Genomic DNA, 9,215 nt, shown 5'->3' with positions numbered 1-9,215 from the left:
GTGGTGGTGGGCCATGAAGTACATACAGAATCGACTTGGTCCAATTGATGGTGTATCCAGAAACCTGACCATATAAGTCACAGATATTCAGGAGCAAAAGGATGGATTGTCTGGGAGATGCCATATACAACAACACATCATCAGCATTTAAGGAGATGCGGTCCTCCCAACCCCCGCCCAATGGAGCCCCCGGATAGTCGGTTCCCACCTGATCCATGCGGCCAGTGGCTCCAGAACAAGGGCGAACAGAAGTGGTGAGGCGGTCCACCCCTGACGCATTCCACACCCCAGTGGGAAGTACTCCGATATGTGGCCATTTGCCGTTACATGAGCTAGGGGCTTTGAGTACAGCAGGTGCACCCAGGCACAAAACTTAGGGCCAAAACCTAAATGCTTCAGGACTGCGAAGAGGAAGGGCCACTCAACCATATCAAAAGCCATACGAGGGTCTAAGGAGAGGATGACAGCTGCTTCCTGAATAAAGGGTATACGCGCAATTACGCCATGTAGACGTCTCAGATTAAGGGCCATATTCCTACTCTGCATGAAGCCGGATTGGTCTGGGTGTATTAGGGCGGTGAGATGGGGGGTCAATCTAGCCGCCAGGAGTTTAGCAAGAATTTCGGCCTCTGCATTAATTAACTATATTGGTCGGTATGATGTACAGTCCTCGGCAGGCTTCCCTGGTTTATGAATTGTCACTATGGTGGCAGTACGCTGATCTCGCGGGAGTACCCCTGCCTCCAGGCTGGTCACATACATATTTAAAAGGTGCGGAGTGATAGTGGTAGCTCTTTTTTTTGTAGAGTTCAATGGGTATGCCGTTAGGCCCCACCGCTTTCCCCGACTGAATTGCTCCCTTAGCTAATTGCAGTTCATCCATGGTGAGGTCAGCTTCGAGCGTCATGGCCACCTCCGGCATCCGTGTTAGCATTTTAATATCTTTAAGGAAATCTTGTGCTTCCTCGATTGTCGTCAAGGATTTCAGTGTGTACACCTGTTGGTAGTGTTTTGCTAATCTATTCACTATTTCCTGGGGGTCGGTTACGGTATCGTATCATCTGTGCGTAGTTGCGCGATCCACCGATTGGTGCGCTCTCTCTTATCGAGCTAGGCCAAAAGTTTCTTCGCCTTATCCCCAACCTCATATATTTTATGCTGCGTAGCCTGCAGCCTGTTCCTTATAGTTTCCCCTAGGTATCCCCTATACTCCTGTTGTTTAAGATGAAGAGCTTGGGCTGTCACTCTCATTTTGTTTTGTGCGTGGAGCCCCTCCGCGTGGGCCAATTCTAATTCTAGGGTCTCTATCTCTTTCTTCTTTTTGTTTTTGTGACCTACAATAGATGCGGTGGCCTGGCCACGGATAACTGTCTTATAGGCCTCCCAGAGGGTTACTGGGAATGTAACTGAGTGTACATTGTCGTGAAAATAATGTTGCCTTGTGGGAGTGATGTCTTAAAAGGATTTTGGGGTTGTGTAGATATCCGGGGTATATGGGATAAATACGACGTTGGGTCGCACGCCTGCATGCGTATGTCAGCACCACTGGGGAATGATCCGAGATACCTCTGGGTAGGGTATTCATTTCCACTATGTTCCTCAGACTATCCAGCGATGTTAAAATGTAGTCTATCCGTGAGAGGTTATTGTGTACTCCAGAATGAAAGGTAAACTGCCGAGTCAAGGGGTGGCAGAAATGCCAGGTATCTATGAGTCCGAGTGCCTCAAGGAACCCCGGAAGTCGGGAGGCCCCACTACCCTGGTCCTTGGGGGGTTAGCGATCCAGAGCACCGCAGACTATGGCATTAAAAACCCCCCAATCAAGAGTTCTCCCTCTGGAAGGGTGAGCAAAAAAGCACTAAGGGCTGGGAAGGCTACCGAGTGAAGTGGTGGAGGGATATATACTGACACTATGTTAAAGGCTCGTCCCTCCCACTGGCATGTGATGCCTGCGATTCGGCCCGGCTCATCGGTCCATGTCAGTTTAATTATAGGCGGGAATTGTTTCCGCACTAAAATACCTACCCCCCCATGACCCCGAGGTGAACTCGGAATGCACCACCATCTGGAATCCTCATCGGTTCATAGCTTTACAGGAGGAGCCCACTAGCTGTGTTTCCTGAAGCAGGGCCACCGCCGGGACATGTCGTTTCAAGTATTGTAGAACCAGCCCCCTCCTAATCTTATCGTCAAGGCCGTGGACATTCCATGTGAGCAATGATAGGGGGGTACTCGGTGTCAGGGGAGGTGATGGTGGATCAGGCTCATGCTGAACCTGCACTTTCGTTTCCACCATATCTTGTACGCTTAGCACTGGAAATGTATTGGCAATGTGTAAGAGGCGCAATGCATAAGTGGTGGTGTCCAACCACTGCCCGCATTAAACATGTAAACAAAAGACATAAACCAATTACCAGTCCGTCCTGTAGGAGAGTATGATCTGCTTCTTATAGTTACCCCCACGTTTTGTTGACGTTTCACTGTTTTCGGCTTAGTCTACTGGGATCCTGCTATCCAGAACCCAGCCTAGCTGCTTTTCTCTAAGTTGATTGCATGTACTTTAGGCACACCACAGATTGGAGTCTGGGGTACCCTTATAAGTCCCTGGTATATGGTATACTATATACCCAGGGCATAGGTCCCCCAGAGGCCTCTCAGGGGCTGCAGCATGTATTATGCCACCCCTGGGAGACCATTCAAAATGACACCACAGGTCTGCTACAGCAGGCTGTGCAAGGTGGTGCACTGCACATATAAACCTATCAGTCATCCTTATGGCAGGCCTTATCAATCCTGAAGGCTCGGTGCTGGGTTCTATGTCAGAGGGTCCCATGCATGAGCAGAGCCCCTCTGCAGATTTCGGAACCTTTATTCCGGGGTTGTTTGTGATGCAGCCAACCATATACTCTTAAGTGCATTATAACCTCGCGGTAAATGCTAACTTTAAAATGGCTGCATGAAAACATGTTGTGTTTGGTGTCAAACACCTTGGAATCATATCTCCACACCAGTAACTGGTGTGGGAGGTATGATTCCACCCTACTAAAAGGAGAAATATGACTACACCGGTACACCCGGTACCAGCTTTAAAAACCCTGGCATCACAAAATGGATGCTGCCAGCCACAGACACGAGTCTGCCTTCCTGCTTCTGGATGAAACTCTGGCAGGGTACGGCTGGACAATAGATGTCCAGTCACAGGGAGTTTGACCACCTCCCAGACAGGCTTTAGTGTATTGGGGCTGGGTGGGTGCACTCTGAGAGTGCTTTGATGTCTGCAATGGGGGCACATTTGGTGTCCCTGTGCATAGTCCAGCTCAAACCGGTTGCAGGGGCTATCAGCCCCTGCTCTGGTGTGAAACTGGACAAAGAACATGGGTGTAGCCACCCCTCTGTGCTGATCCTCCCATAGGTGGGTCCCCAGAGTTTGTTCTACCCCTTCCTTGGGTATAAAGTAGGAACCCCTGGCTACAGGACTTTAGATTTACCTGGACGAAACTCTGCTACAGAAACCAAGTACTTCAACTATCTACACTACGTTGGATGACCGAAGAATCTCCCTTAAAGTAAAGGAGTTACTCCCCTGCAAGGCAGGCACCTGAAACGCATCTGACCGGTTTGCATCTACGCATTTCCTGAAGGACTCAGAAGATTTTACAACACAGGAGGTGGGTTCCCATGCTTCCCCGAAGTTGATTAGTGCTCTCAGCAAACCTGAGACCCGCAGGCCTTGTGGGGACCGTGCAACCCGTACCCCTGGACACCCTGCACATTTACAGCATCATATGCTTTTTGTGATCCCTGAGGCTGTGCTTTGGGCTACTTGTAGTCCACACCCAGAGCAGTGATTCCTCCAAAAAATACCGGCCTACACACCACGAGTGTTCCGTGGGCTGGTATTTTGTGATTCCTCTTGAGGTCCCTTTGCGATCCCTAGTCCGTCAACCTGTGGGTACCTGTGAAGGCAACTTTAACTTTCAGTGGGCTATCCTGGTTGGTCCGGATGTGCCCTGACTCTCCATTGCTTGGGGAGTCCCCTGGACCTTGCTGATACTCACCGAAGCATCTTTTCCCTGACCACGTGGGTTGCAGTTGCCAAGGTTTATTGGTCTCCAATCCGGACACTGACCCCCCAGCACTCACCATCCTTTCCCCATGGCTGCAGAGTCAAGGTTCACCTCATCTCACCTGAAACACCCGAAATCGGTGGGCATTCGTCTCCTGAGCCCCTGGTCACCCTGAAGTGACCCAGACTCTGTCCCCTCTGCTTTCAGGTTCTTGTCAGCTCCAATCCAGGTTTGGATTACACCGGACACTTCTCATGTTCCTAGCAGCAGCACTTTGCAGCATCACGCCATTGAAAATGATGAAGATTCCCGACACCATTTGACACCTATGCACCCGGCTTCCCCGGGTTAGGTAACACGAGTACTCCAGTGCTCACATGGGTGCTGGCCTTAGAATCTTCTAAGGATGAAAGGGTTTGCTCAAAGTACCTCTCCTAAGTGTCCTTAATCTTTAAAATTCCAACCGCGACTTTCCCATAAGATTGTACGGAGCTCGCCGCTGTGCTCTCACACTGCATGCGTCCCCCGTGGGTCCCCTGTGTCACTACCTTGTGTGGTTCCTTGGGGTCCCAGCGATTCTATGTGCTCTAGGCACTGTGTCTAGTCAAGTCGTGGTTGTTATACCACTTTCTTAATATATGGTTTGGTCTCCCCCTTGGGCCCACTGTGTATTGTGATGTTTACTGTTGTTCTAGTGCTTTAATATTGTGTATCTGTTATGTTATGTTATGTTATGTTATGACTTTTTGTATAGCGCACAGATGCCGCAGCAAAGTGGCGTCCTGGCGCTGAGAAGACGGTAAAACATAACGGAAATGAAGATACTAGTCAGATGAGCTAGAGGACCTAAGTAGTGGCAAACAGAAAGGTTTTCAGACATTTCCTGAAAGGAAAAAGGTTAGTGATGGAACGAAGCGAAGGTGGGAGGGTGTTCCAAAGTGAGGCAGCTAGCACCGAAAAAGAACGTCCACCCATTCTAGCTCTTTTGAAACGGGGAACAATTGCCAGGTTTGATCCCGCAGAGCGAAGCGCTCTGTTCGGGAGATAAGAGGATATTGTCTGGGCAAGGATAGGAGGAGTAGACAGCTTTAAGATTTTAAAAGTAAGGCAGAGTGCCTTAAATTTGATCCTCTGTTCCACCGGGAGCCAGTGCAAATTCTGGATGGTTTGACGGGCAGAGCAAAAACGAGGCAGGCCAACCAGCATCCTGGCCGCCGCGTTTTGGATACGCTGGAGGCGGAGAAGCTCAGCTTTGTTCAGTCCCAGTAGAAGCGAACTAGCATAGTCCAGTCTGCTTAAAACCATGGCCTGAACTATGATTTGCCTGGTGGTGGGGTCAAAAAATTTAAAGATCGGTCTGAGACACTGTAAGGTGCCAAAACAAATCCCGGCCAGTCTTTTGGTGTAGGGAATGTAGGACAACTTATTGTCGAACCACACCCCAAGATTCCTGACCTCATCAACAGGCGCCGGGGCAGGGCCAAGTTCCGGAGGCCACCACTGGTTGCCCCAGAGGTCAGTGTTTTTTCCGAAGATTAAGTCCTCGGTTTTTGAGGCATTTAGCTGCAGCTTGTTGTCAGACATCCATTCCATGATCCCTCGCAAAGCGACCTGAAAGGCAGCAGCGTCCATTGCGGACTCACCATTAAGTGCCACCGCCAACTGAGTGTCGTCGGCGTAGGACACCATGGTGAGACCGTGTCTCTGGGCTACCTCGGCCAGGGGTTGGACGTATAGATTAAACAAGGTCGGGCTGAGAGCCGACCCCTGGGGAACACCTTGCAATATGGAACGAGAGGTGGAAACAAAAGGCGGTGTGGACACCCGAAAGGATCGGTCAGTAAGAAAAGACCGAAACCAATCGAGTGCAGTCAGGCCAACCCCAGCTTCAGAAAGCCGCTGAAGAAGGATGGAATGGGAGACGGTATCAAAGGCAGCGCTGAGGTCCAACAGGATCAGCGCTACCGTTTGGTCTCTATCAAGCAGCTTTCTGATTTGTTCCACTACCGCAAGGAGAGCGGTCTCAGTGCTATGATGCGCTCGAAACCCGTTTTGAGAGGGGTCGAGGATGTTAGCTTCCAACAGATGGGAAGACAGAACGTAGTTGGCATGAGATTCCGCTAGTTTGGAAATCCAGGGGAGGAGAGAGATGGGACGGTAACTCTCAGGAAGAGAGGGGTCCAAGGAAGGTTTTTTTAAAATAGGTACAACGGTTGCCTGTTTCCATTTGACCGGAACACTTCCTGTTTCAAAGGATAAATTAATAAGATCAAGGATCGCCGGAAAACAGCACTCTTCGAGCTCTTGAAATTGTGTGGGGCGCAAAGGGTCCGTAGGGGAACCTGACCTAACTTTCCTCGTTAGCTCTTTAAACTCCTCTGGGTTAGGGCCACGAATGGAAAAAAGTTGTGGGGTGGTGAGAGGCTTGGTACTGGACGGACATAAAGCCCGAGATTCTTGGGAAAAAGATCTATAAATTGCTTCAACTTTTTCTACAAAGAAAGTGGCTATTTCTTCGCAATGAGTCAATGTAGCTTTGACAGGAGTCGCAATCGGTTTACTAGTTAGCTCCTTACAGATTTGAAAAATGATCTTAGTCGGATTTGGGCTATTTTTAATTTCCATCGCATAATAGGTGGCTCTAGCTTTACAGATAGCCTGATGGTAATGCCTCGTACAAGATCTGTAGGCTTTTTTGAGCTCAACGTCATACCTTTTGCGCCAGGCACGCTCCGCTTTTTTACAGGCGGATTTGAGGATTCTGAGCGAGTCCGTATACCAAGGACTCGAGGGACTAGATCTAATTTTAGTCCACCTGGCAGGTATGAAGGAGTCAAGAGCTGACGTAAGCCATTCACAGAAGCTATCGTAGCTACAAGTAATATCTGTAGAAAAGGGAGCGCGGTGTGTCAAGAGGAACTGCTGAAATTCCTCTGATTGAAGCTTCTTCCAAGGACGTTTAAAGACGCTTAGAGAGAAAGGTTCGAACACAGGGGACGATAGAGTAATTTGACCTTGTACCAAGAAATGGTCTGTCCAGGCCATGGGTGTGGGAGCGCTAAGTAGAACATTCGGAATGTTCGTAAAAAAAGGGTCGAGTATATGTCCTCCGCTATGAGTCCCTTGGTCGACCAGCTGGACAATTTTAAGGGCCTCCAGATCAGCTAGTAAGGTACCAACTGGACTGGTGAGTGGTTGATCCATATGGAGGTTGAGGTCACCGATAATTGTAAAATTGGCTGTCTTCAGAGCTAGAGACGCCACTACCTCAGGGAGACTAAGGCGGAAAATTCCGTCAGGACCAGGAGGTCTATAGATAAGTAGTCCAGACAGCGTAAAGTGAGGAGATAGGGTAATATCTTGTTCTCTAATCTCATAAAGAGGTTAGTAGAGAGTGTATAGAAATAAATACATATATTTTATATATACCTTGTGTGGCTCTCCTTTCATTTGGTCATTCAGGAGGTTATGATCTGGTAAACCAAGCTGCTTTACATTCCTTTGAGACTTAGCCTGAAGGCTGCTCTCCATAGGTACCACTAGGATAGCTTTCAATAAAGGTTGTCTTTAACCTAATCATCAATAAGTGTCATTGGGACTGGTGCAAGGCGCCTACTATACCTAGTGGACAGCATATACCATGCCAACTTCTCAATTGGTGTGCTGCTGTTGGAATTCAAGCTTGCTATTGCTTACCAGATAATCTCATTGAGTGACTAACTGAAAACCACTATAGGTACCTAGGTACATATAATCAAGACTAGAATAAAGTAAGTTCTACTGAACTTAGAGTTGGGTAAGACAAGGGTCTAGCACACCCTTTCTCCAACTCAAGAGAGTTTAGTGGTTCCCACTAAGTTAGGTAGGTGCCACACCACATAATACTAGTATGTCTTCTAGGGCAGAACCCAGTGGGGCTCTGACACTAAGTATGACCATATCCCATTCCAAGAATTGAGGAGTATGTTTACTGCTAGGAAACTGAAGACAGTGAAAACCCCAGAACTCAACGCCTCAGAAAGGCTTTGCTTTTAGATGACCTCAGAAAGACCCCAGGGTCTGATGAGGCAGGCACGTTGTGTGGGACAGCAGAAGAGGAAAGGACAGGAGGTGAAAACCTCTATGACCTGAAATCTGATGCTGGCCAGGGGGGATCAAGATGATTCTAACCTGGACAATCCAACTCTTCCTGAAGGTGAGGGAGAAGGCCTCAGTGGCCCTCTCTTTATCCCACCTGGAAGGGTTAACAGTTTACCAAGAAGATCAAGATCTCCTTCTCAGGAATCTAATCATTCTGGTACTTCTGTAGGGACCTCTATTTATCATAGGACTTCTTCTCATAAAAGGGCGTCCTCTTATAATAAGAAGTGCCAACTGCTTGACTTTGAGAGAGCTAAGCTCAGAATCAAGAGAGAGCAATTGGCCTTAGATAGGAAATCCCTGGAGCTTCAGGTAGCTTCTAAAAAGTTGGGGCTAGGGCCCTATGGTGGCAGCAACAGTGTCCCTAGAGGTAGAGAAAATACTCACGACTACAGGAACATGAACAAGATTGTCCCTCCCTACCAGAGAGTTGTGTCTCTCCATCAGACAAAGGTAGAGACAAGCTTCTCACTGTTAGAAAAGAGGATGCTGATAATTACAAAGTCTTGAAGAATGCTCTGATTGATGGGTTTGGCTTAACCACTGAACAATACAGGTTAAAGTTCAGAGATACCCAAAAGGCACAGACTCAAGACTGGGTTGACTTTGTAGATTGTGCTACTAAGGCTCTGGAAGGCTGGTTACTTGGCAGTAAAGTGTGTGATTTTAAAGGATTGTACAATTTAATATGAGGGAGCAGGTCCATAATAATTGTCAAAATCAGTTGTTGCATCAGTACCTGGTGGACTCTGATCTGACCTCTCCCCAAGAATTGGGCCAGAAGGCGGATACATGGGTCAGAACCAGGGTGAGGCAGAAGGTTCAGAACCAAGGTGGTGACTCCAAGAACCAAGATTAAAAAAACTCTTATAAGGGTGGGGAGAAGGGGAAAGACCAGAAGTCTTCTCAAGGGCCCCAAAAATCTGCATCTGGTGGGGAGTCACAATCCAACAAGGGAAAAGGTAAGAAGAAACCATGGAGTCAAATCTGTAAACAGAAGACCCATTG

Source organism: Triturus cristatus, chromosome 8 (assembly GCF_964204655.1).
Source record: "Triturus cristatus chromosome 8, aTriCri1.1, whole genome shotgun sequence".
NCBI classification, from domain to species: domain Eukaryota; kingdom Metazoa; phylum Chordata; class Amphibia; order Caudata; family Salamandridae; genus Triturus; species Triturus cristatus.
The sequence above is the reverse complement of the archived record's forward strand: the minus strand, read 5'-3'. Positions refer to the sequence as shown.